Source organism: Cavia porcellus, unplaced genomic scaffold (assembly GCF_034190915.1).
Source record: "Cavia porcellus strain 051 isolate PalLab524CR breed Dunkin Hartley unplaced genomic scaffold, mCavPor4.1 scaffold_31, whole genome shotgun sequence".
In the NCBI taxonomy this organism is placed as follows: Eukaryota; Metazoa; Chordata; class Mammalia; order Rodentia; family Caviidae; genus Cavia; species Cavia porcellus.
Window position 1 is genome coordinate 32,300,501 of NW_026947514.1, and position 11,643 is coordinate 32,312,143.

The following is an 11,643-nucleotide window of genomic DNA, read 5'->3' on the forward strand; positions in this document are numbered from 1 at the left end:
ACGTAGTTATAGATTAATTAACTGACACGTTGCCATACTGTTCTGTATGTGTCATTACCTTAGTAACCTGTTTGCTGTGTCAACCTTTGTTCCCTTTGTGAGAGACAAATGATGCTGTGTCAGCCTTTGTTCGCTTTGTGAGCAACAAAAGTTCCTGGAGTTAGCAGACCAAGGACTGTAAATTAAGAAGAAGAAGAAGAAAAAAAGGACTACCACCAACTGCAAAAGGTCTCTGACCTCAAGCAAAGGGGAACAAAGGCCTTCCCCAATCTTGCTCTCATCATGTTAGCAGTTTAATTGCTATAAAAAAATCTGTCAAAATTCTAACCCAGTTGCATAGCGTTGCAAACTCCATTTGCACTGTGTCGCTGGTGCCAGCTTAAATAAAAGCACTCTTTTTTTTTTAAAAAGATGTCTTGCCCTGTTTTTTTTTCTTTTTCTTGAATAACATCTTGGGGCCTTGTTTTTTGGGGTACAACATATTCTACAAGAAATTTAGAAAAAAATTAATGTTAATACTCCTCAAACTCTTTAATGAAATTGAAAGGAAAGCAATCCTAACTCATTCCTGGAAACAAGTATTACCTTGATACCAAAACCAGTGAAAGACCCAACCAAAAAAAAAAAAGAAAACTGCAGACCAATCTTCCTAATGCACATAGATATAAAAATCCACAATAAAATGCTAGCAAACAGATTCAGCAAATAATCAAGAAGATCAAGAGGGATTCTTTGCTAAATTGCTTGTAGAATTCATCAGTGGATCTGTCAGGGCCTGGGCTTTTCTTTGTTGATTTTTTAATTACATCTTCAATTTCACGCATTGATATTGTATTATTTATAATTTATATATCTTCTTGTTTCATCTTTGGCAATTCACATGTAATAGAAATCTGTCCACTTCTTATTTTCCATCTTATTAGAATATAAGTTTTCAAAGTAGGTATAGATGATTTTCTGGATTTCTGCAGGATCTGTTGTGATTTTACCCTTTTCATACCTAACTGTGCAGAACTTCAATTGTTTGATCCTTTGTACATTCTTTTAGTCTCCAGTGTGTTGATTTCTGTTCTGCTCTTTGTAATTTCCTCCCTTGTGCAAGCGTTTAGCTTAGTCTGCTCTTCTTTTTCTAGAAGTTTGAGATTCAACATTAAATTGTTTATATGCACTTGTTCCGTTTTCCTGCTATGGGTATTTACTGCTATAAATTTTCATCTTAAGACTGCTTTCATTGTGTTCAACAAATTCCAGTATGTTGTATTGTCATTACCATTCAACTATATAAACTAATTTCTTCTTTAATTTCATCTGTGACCCACTTGTTGTTCAGTATGGTGCTATTTACTTTCCATGTGTTTGTGAATTTCTTGTTTCCTTTGGGATGGATTTCCAATTTCATTGCACTGTGGTCTGATAGTATGCATGGGATAATTTCAATTCCTTTTAATTTACTTAAGCATGGTCTATGAACCACTATGTGATCTATTTTGGAGACCATCCTGTATGCAGCTGAGAAGAAAGTATATTTTGATATTGTGGGGTAGAACATTCTATAGAATTGTACTAAATCCATTTGTTTAAAAATTTGATTTGGTTGTAATATTTCATTATAATTTTTTGCCTCATTGATCTGTCTTTTTGTGACATTGGGGTTTTGAAGTCTCCCAATACATTTATATTAGGGCTAATTTGATTTTGCATGCCCATTATTATTTGTTTTATATATTTGAATGCAATGGTATTTGTTGTGTGTATATTTATGAATGTTATTATTCCCTTTACAAGGATGTAGTGACCTTCTTTATCTCTTAATCAGTTTTGGCTTGAAATTCACTTTGTCTGCAAACAGAATAGTTACCCCTGCTTTTTTCTAGATTCTTGTCACATGAAATATTGTTTTTCATCCTTTGACTTTCAGTCTATGAATTTCTTTTTTTAATTAAATGTGTTTCTTATAAGCAGCATATTGTTGGATCTTGCTTCTTGATCCATTCTGCCAGTCTGTGTCTTTTGATTGATGAATTGCAACCATTAACATTGATGGTTATAATTGATATGTGCTGACTTATCCTTATCATGTTATTTTCCTGTTGTTGGCTCCCTGCTTTTTTCCCCTTCCCTCTAATTATTTGCCTTCCCTGGTGGATTCCTTTTGTTGGAATTCATGGAGTTGCAATCCTTATTATCTCTTTCTAGAATGTCTGTCATGGTTTATGTTGATGGCCCCCAGGCCTCATGCATTTACATTATGCATCTGTGATTGGTTCATTGTATAGTGCTTGGATTGATGGTGTCAGTGCTACATCCACGTAAGGGTAGAGCCAGGATGTGATGTAATGGCAGGAAGAAGGTGTGTCTTGCTCTCTTGCTGGTTTCTGCCTTGCTGTTTGCAGCTGCCATGAGCTGTGGCCCCGCCCTGCCACCCTGCCTTGGAGCCAACTGAATATGGACTGCAACCTCCAAAAACTGTAAGAAATAAACCTTTCCTTTCTCAACTTTGGTCATCAGGTATTTTGTCTCATTGACAAGTTAAAAGTAACTAAGACCGTTTCCTTCAGAACATTTTGGAGTGCTGGTTTGGTGGTCATAACATTCCTCAGATGTTCTGTGTCATCAAAGTATCTTATTTCTCCATCAATTTTGAAAGATCACTTGCAGGCCTTCTGGGAGAACATGGCAGATAGATAACAGCAGCTATGGAGGCTCTCTGAGTTAGCCAGCTTAGAATCCAGGAATGGTGCAGTGTGAGGAGTCCTAAGCAAGGGGAGATATACCCTGCCGACCCAGAAACGAACTAAGCTGGGAGAAATCAACTGGAAATACAATCCCAGTGCTATAATTGGAACAGATAAAATCTCAGCACCAAAGCTGGAACCCTTGTGATTTGAATTTCTTGCTGCAGCTGCTGCGTCTGAATCGGCACAGCAGGGACAGAGAGGCGAAACTTCTGAGAGCAGAAATCGGCAAACAGAGTTGAGAGCAGGACTGGCAGGGAGCTCTGCATCGACCTGTGGTGAGTGAGAGAAACGGGGATGCTTCCATAGACTAGGAGGCTTCAACAGAGGACATTCTGGGACTGGGAAGACTCGCCGGAACAGGATGCTGCAGTGACTTCAGTCACATATTCCCCCCTCAGGCGGGATTGGTGGGGAGTGCTTGGCCTGGGTGATGCTGCAGACTAAGACCTAGTAGGCTAGCCCAAACCAGGTCCCAGGATCTGGTGGTGCACCCTAGCAGTGAAGACTTCAGTAGGTTGACTGACCTGGAGGAGCGGGCCCAGCAGAGGCTACCCAGGTCTGTGTCTCCCTAGTACACTGCAGTGGGTGGTAACACCTAGCTGGCATGATTCAAACAAACTGTAACCGACAAAGAAAGAAACTGGCCCTCTTATATACGCTTGTATGGAAGGAACAAAAAGTATGGGAAGAGGGAGCAACAAGAAAGGGTCCTCAGTCCCCAATCCTAAGAACACTGATCCAGGAAAGGTAAATGCAAAGGAGAATGAGGACAGAAAACATGCAATATCAGACATGGCACCAATAGACATAAAATGATATCTCCAGAGCCTCATAGACGAGTTCAAAAGTGAAGTATTTAATGACCTAAAGCAAGATATAAGTAGAATAGTTAGAGAAATGCTAAGCACCGCCCAAGAAAAAACAGATGGTAGAATGGAAGAAAAGAAAAAAAGGGGAGAATCATTTGATGGAGAAAATAGAGAAAACATAGAATATGTGAAGCAGGTTCAAAGAGATTACCAGGAAACTAAAAACTCTACTGAAAGCTGGCATAACAGCTTGAAAGAAACTAAGGATAGATTATCTGAACTGGAGGACAGATTTGTAATGTGGGAGCATGAAATGAAAAACTTCTTAAAAATAACAAGAAAACAAACAGCAATAATACAAAGGATAGAAGATGATAAGAGGAGCTATAACTTAAGAACGTAAAAGTAGGAGTAGGGACACAAACAAATGAACTACAAAAGCTATTCACAGAAATAATCCCAGAGAATTTCCCTAATTTAGCAAAAGGTAAAGATACTCAGATGTATGAGGCATACAGGACCCCAGCCACATACAACCCAAACAGAGCTACACCCAGGCATATAATAATCAAAATTCCAGAAATCCAATATAAGAACAGTATATTAAAAGCCGTCAGAGACAAGAAACAGATCACTTACAAGGGAACACCCATCAGAATTACAGCAGACTTCTTGGCACAGACCATCAAATCATGAAGAACGTGGGGGAAAATAATTCAAGCTTTGAAAGATAATAACCTCCAGCCAAGATTGATATATCCTGCACAACTGTCCCTAGAAATTGATGGAAAAACAAGGTGCTCCCAGGATAAAGAGTAACTAGGGAAATTTGCAACCACCAATTCAACTCTACAGAGAATACTACAGGACATTCTAAAAAAAGAAAAATACCAAGATTCCAGAAACAGTGACAGAGAGGCCACAGTGAATGGAGCAGAAAGCGAAATGAAGACAAACTGACAACTAATGACAGAAAAAGAGCTCAACAGAAATGAGGCAGAGAAGGTTGGATGGTAGGAATAGCTATTTTGGAGAAAACAAGACATCATAATAGCTAGTGCTGATTTAATATCATCTTGTTTTGAAGTCCCATCAAGCTTTTGTTCTTCTGTCTCCATCAGTCTTAACAGGTTGTATCTTATTGGATTTTATTATATGTGATAATATAAACAAAAACTTTTATAGGCAAGGAGATTATACAGAAACCATTGTTCATTTTCTGTTAGTTGGTTCTAAATACCCTGTAATACAGTCATTCTCTTGAATGGTTTTACATTGTCTTGATATGTTTGATGCTACAGTATATGAAATTATACTCAAAGATTTCAAGGACAGAGACACTATGGTAACTTACTTTTATGTCAGGATATCTGGTGGTGAAACACTATTTTGCTTAAATGGTTATGTTTTCACATGTGCTGTTTTGTTGTTATGTCCTCTTTTATCTCAATCTCCTTTTTTATTATTTACTTTTTTATTTAAGGAAAAATAAAAAAGCAGGATGTATTATAGTAACCCACTTTGATTTCCTATTAACTTGATTTGAAACCCTGTATTTCTCTCACCATCTTGTTTAGACTGATTTTACTCTATTCTGTTTTGCTTGATACTACCAAGTTCGAGAGTATAGGCAACAACTGTGAAGGCAATAAGATTCATTATGACGCCCATTCTGGTTTGACTATTATTTCTTTTGAAGTCTTATAATGTCTCCAATGTTTTGGTTTTATTGGTTTTGTTCTTTACTGTTTTGTTCAATTTTATTATAACTGATGATACAGGCAATTCTTTTTAAGATAGCAAGAGGCATTATGGTAATCATTGTTGATCACCTTGTATTTTGTTTTTACATTATGCATTATGTCCATCCTTTTGATTTGACTGACTCTGTTTTGTTATGTCACATTTGGTTTTATTCTCTTCAAAAAAAGTAATAAGAACTGTGGGAGGTAATAAAACCCAAAATGTGTAATTGTCATTGTACAAAAGAGAGGAAAAGAAAGTGCTCTAAAGGATATAACTGCATGTATATTTAAGTGTATAAGATAGATAAACATATTATTGCGTTTTGTTGGATCATTGAACAGAACTGTTTGCAGTCTCACTGTTTGAATGTCCACTTTATATGCTTTAATTTTGTAACTTGAACAACTATTTCTAAGATGACAATATGTAATCTATTAACTAGTGATTTCCTACTGTTTATTTTTTCTGAAATTCTGTATAACTTGTACCCCTTTTCTGTTTTTTTTTTCTTCTTCTTCTCCTTAAATAAAATTTTAAAAAAAGAGAAAGATCATTTGCAGGGTACATCAATCTGGATTGAAAGCTATTTTCCTTTAGAATTTGAAGTACTTCACTCCAAGCTCTCCTTGACTTGAGAGTTTGTGCTGAGAAGTCAGCAGTAATTCTAATGGGCTTTCCTTCATAGGTGATTTGTTTCTTTTCTCTAACAGCTTTAAGATTCTAATCTTGTATTGAGTTTCTGGGATCTTGACTATGATATGCCAGGCTGTATTTTTTTTTTATCATTGCTCATTGAAGCTCTGTATGCCTTATTTATCTGTATGTCAAATTCTTTTTCTGTATCAGGAAAATTTTCTGTCATGATGTCTGTGAATATTTTTTAAATGTCATTTGTGGTATCTTCTGTTTTTCATTGACTCCAGTCAAACTTAAATTATTCTTCTTTGTCTCATCTAGCAGCTGCTGGATTGATTTCTCATGGTCCCTTCTATTTTTGAGAAATCCTTCTTTTCCTGGTCACTAACTGCAAGCATGTCTTCAATATAGACATCCTGCCCTCACTTTGACCTAATCTGCTTCAAATGCTTTCAATGGGGTTTTTATTTTCCTGGATATCAGCATGAGTCTGTTTTATGGATTCCTTTTCTTTCCTATGTTGATCTTCCATAATTTTCTTAAGCTTGTCTATTTTTTGTCTGTGTCTACTCTAATGTCACTAATCATGGTGTGTATTTTGGTAATCTCTGTAGTTATCTAAGAGATTATTTCTGATTTCATTATTTCCCAAATCTTCATTAAATTGCTTTGTCGTTACCACTTCAGAGAAGCCTTGTGGGGGACTTTCTGATTCTCCCACCTCATTGCTCTCTGGGTTTGCCTTGGGTGAACTGGATGTCTGGGTTGCATTTTGCTTTAGTGTCTTCTCATTTCCTTTCCTCTGTTTTTTAGTTTAATTCCTGGGGTGATGCTTGCAAGTTGCCTGTGGTATATTGCTAATTGGTAGTATTTAGGATGCTTAGGTGATGATTATTTCTCTGAGGTACCTTCCAAGTGTAGCTGGTTTTTGGATTTTGAGTCTGTTGGAAGATCCTATCTCTTCAGTTTTTTGGAGATGAGAAGTTGTTGCTTTTTTTTACCTAGTCCCTGGTTCTTGGGCACTGTGCCACCATATTTTCTGTGATCCTTAATCTCAGTCATAGAATACCAGGCCCATCAGCACCAGCCAGCACATTCCTGCATGTCTGCTGTTCCCCTTCATTGCTGCAGCTCTCTGCAGAGGCCTCTGGGGTCACCAGCCATCACCATCACTGTGACCATGCATCCCCAGGTTTAAACAGCATCTCTCACTGAGTAGATACAATCTCAGTGCGAAGATGCTGCCAGATACCCACCTCTTCCTTGAAGTTTTTATTTTCACTCTCTCTGGGTTTCAACTCACACTTCAGATTCTTCCTAGGTGCAGGGGGCCCATTTTCTTGCTTCTTTCCTTCCTCACAGTGCTATACTCAAGTGTCTGGATGGTGACTCTCAGGAAGGCTGTTTTCTCTGCTGTTTGACACTCAGCCATCTTCCCAGAAGTTCCAACTTTTCATTCTTAACAAATTGGTAAGTTAGGTGTCTGGGACAGACATAAAGAACCATCTATACCTTGAAGACATACCTGAAGAACAGATGTGTTCTTGGAAAAGTTTAATACTATTGAAAAAGCTATCTTTTATAAGCAATCAACAATCATTAACACAGAAAACAAAATAAAATAGAAAATGACAAGACAGTAGCAAAATGCAACTCTAGCCTCCCAGCCCACCCAGGATAAGGCCAGAGCTCAACGAGACAGAAATCTAAAGTGAAGCACTGGAACTTTCTGAAATAACAGCAATTCCCAGTACCAAAAATAAATAAATAAAAGAAAATGATAGCAACAAAAGTGAAAAAACAAATGGAAAAAAAAAAACCTGTCAGATACTGTTACGGTTTATGTCCAGATGTCCTCCCCAAATCTTTATGCTGTCATTGGGGTGGGTCTGTAGACTTTGTGATTGATTCATGGTTCAATGCTAGGACTAACAATGTGAATGCTATACCCACATTAGAGTGGGTAGAATGCATACAAGATAAAAGACCAAAAAGAGTTCTCTCTCCCTCTCACTCTCTCCTTTCATATGCTTGTGGTATCTTCATCCCATGAATGGTTTCCCCCTGCCAAGACATCCTGCCTTGGAGTCAGTTTATTATAGGCTGGACCCTTTACAAATTGTGAGTTAAATAAACCTTTCTCCCCTTATCTTTGGGTGTTGGATATTTTGTCCCAACTAAGATAGGTACAAAAAGAAATGATGATCAAAATGAAATATATTAGAAGAAACACAGATAAAAAGTGAAAGAGCTTAGGAAAATGATGGAAACCATAAATGTCCAACATAGGAAAGAAATGGAATCCTTGAAACACATCCTAATGGAAATCTAACAGATTAAAATAATCCATTGGAAGTATATGCAACAGATTTAAGGAAGGTGGGGATAGACTATCAGATCTAGAAGACAGAACTGTGACTAGTGGCCATGAAAAGAAATATATCTTAAAAACAGCAAGAGATGATGAAAAATCAATCTAACAGCTGCAAGAAGCAAAGAGGAACAGCAGAAGGTTGATTAGTATAAATTAGAAAGCTGAGGACAGTGCAAATGCCATAAAAAAGATCGTTCTTCACAGAAATAATGGCAAAAAACTACCCAAACATGTTAAGAATTTGACATACAAATAAACAAAGCATATAGCTCCAAACAGCCATGACCAAAATAATCTATACCAAGACATAAAATAATCAAGATTCCAGAAATTCAGCATAAAAACAGAATATTAAAAGCAGTTAGAGAAGGGAAAGAAATCCCCTCTAAAGGAAAGCCCATTAAAATCACAGCAGACTTCTCAGAACAAACCATCAGTCAAGGAGAGCTTGGAATGAGGTATTTAAAGCCCTAAAAGAAAACAACCTCCAAACCAGATTGATGTTCCCCACTAAACTATCTTTGATAATTTATGGAGAAATAAGATACTTCCATGACAGAGAACACTTGTGGAAATTCGTGACCACCAAATCAGCTTTTCAGGCTGCTCTGAAACATATGGTAGAAAGAAAAAACAAAGACCACAGTCACAAGAACACCAACAGAAAAAAGCCACCAGGCATGGCAAACAAGTAAACAGAGGAAAGACAGGGAAGAAATAAAAAGAAAATAATGTGAGAAAGATAATTCAATACATATCTGATACAACCATCAATTTAAATGGTCTTGATTCATCAATCAAAAGAAACAGACTGGCAGAATGGATCAAGAAGCAAGATTCGACATTATGTTGCATTCAAGAAACATATTTAATTCAAAATGAAATACTCCATGCCACAGGATCCCAGAAAAAAGCAGGGTAGCTATTCTATTTATAGGCAATGTGACCTTCAAGTTAAAAATGATAAAAAGTGACAAAGAAGCTCACAGTATACTTGCTAAGGGAAGACTTCAAGAAGAAGAGATAACAACCATAAATATATATGCACCAAATACTGGTGCACCCAACTATATAAAACAAATACTAATGGACATGAAAAATTAAATAATAATGCAGTTGTCATGGGCGAACCTTAACACTTCACTCTCACAATTAGATAGATCAACTAGACAAAAAAAAATCAACAAACAAATATCAGAATAAAACAAATCTGTGAACAGATGAATTTAGTAGATGTCTATAGAGTGTCCCACTCCACAACATCAGAATACACATTCTTAGCTGCAGGTGGGATGTTCTCCAAAATAGACCAGCTCATAGAACATGGTTAAATAAGTGCAAAGGAATTGAAATTATCCCATGCATGTTATCTGACCATAGTGCAATGAAATTGGAATCAATGGCAAAAGAAACCACAGAAACTACACAAATACATGGAAATTAAATAACTTTCTCCTGGACAATCAGTGGGTCACAGAAGAAATTAACCAGTATCTAAGATTAAATGAAAATGCTGATACAATATACCAGAACTTATGAGACACAATGAAAGGAGTCTTGGCAGGAAACTTTATAGTGGTGAATTCTCACACCAGGAAAACAGAACAAGCTCACATAAACAACTTACTGTTGTACCTCAAACTCCTACAGAAGGAAGAGCAAATCAAACCCGAAGCTCAAATAAGAGAGAAAATTATAAAGAGCAGAGCAGAAATTAATGCAATAGAGCATAAAGAAACAATACAAGGAATCAATAAGTGGAAGAGTTGATTCTTTGAAAGATTAAATAAAATTGATAAGCTCCTAGCTAATTTTATCAAAAAGAAAAAAAATAAGACTCAGCTTCAAGCAATTGGGAATAAAAAGGGTGAAACAACAATGGATCTTGTGGAAACTGAGAAAATCATCAATATCTACTTCAAGAACCTACACTTGAATAAGATGAGAAACACAGAAGAAATGGACAGAGTCCTAGACACATATGAGTTGCCAAAACTGAATCAAAAAGACATAAAAATTCTGAATAACCTGATATCAGTCAATGAAATTGAAAATATAATTAAAAATGTACCAACAAAGAAAATCCCAGGGCCAGATGGATTCTTGTTTAATTCTACAAGAAATTTAGAGATCTAATGCCATTAAATGCTGAAATTCTTTAATGAAATTGAAAGAGAATCAATACTTTTAAAATCATACCTGGAAAAAAAATTATCCTTGGGAGCAAGTATTACCCTGGTACCTAAACCAGAGAAGGACCCAAACAAACAAACAAACAAACAAAATAAATAAACAAAAACTACAGAGCAATCTCCCTAATGAATATGGATGCAAAAACCTTAATAAGATACTGGCAAACAGAACGCAGCAAATCAAGATTATACACCATGACCAAGTAGGATTCATTCCAGAGATGCTGGAATGGCTCAACATGCACAAATCAATAAACTTAATATGCTGTATTAACAGAACCAAAGGGAAAAAATCATATGATCTCAATAGATGCACAAAAACATTTGACAAAGTCCAACACACTTTCATCATAAAAACCTTATAGAAATTGGAATAGATGATCTTTACCTCAATCTGATAAAAGCCATTTATGACACCCAACAGCCAGCATCATACTAAGTGCTCAAAAACTGAAACTTTTCACTCTAAAATCAGAAACAAGGCAAGGCGGTCCACTATAACCACTCCTGTTTAATATAGTTCTGGAAACTTCATCCAGAGCAATTAGACAAGAGAAAGAAATGAAATAAATATGGATAGGACATGAAGAAAATAAATTATCATTATTTGCAGACTATGTAATACTTTATATAGAAGACCCCAAAAATTCTAACAAAAGAATTATAGGTTTAATAATTAAATTCAGTAGCATACCTGGATACAAAGTCAACACTCAAAAATCAATAGCATTCCTGTACACAAACAACAAACTCACTGAGAGAGAAATTAGGAAAACCACATCCTTCCCAACGGCATCCAAAAAAATTCTTAGGAATCAATAATTAGCAATACTTATGAATCAATACTAAGGAATACTCAATATCCCTTAGAGTCACCTTCAAAGGAAATAAAAGATCTCTACATTGAAAATTACAATATTCCAAAAAAGGATACTGAAAAGGATATGAGAAGACAGAAGCTGGGCAGAGTCTACAAAGTAAGTTCAAGGCCAGCCTGCACTGCATAGTGAAACCCTGTCTCTAAAAGCCAAAAAACTGGTAGTTATAATGCTACATTAAAATGCAAAAACAGAAAAGCAATAGAGGTGAAGACAGAGCAATATAAACTTAAAAACCAGTACAGAGGGCTGGGGATTCAGCTCAGCGGC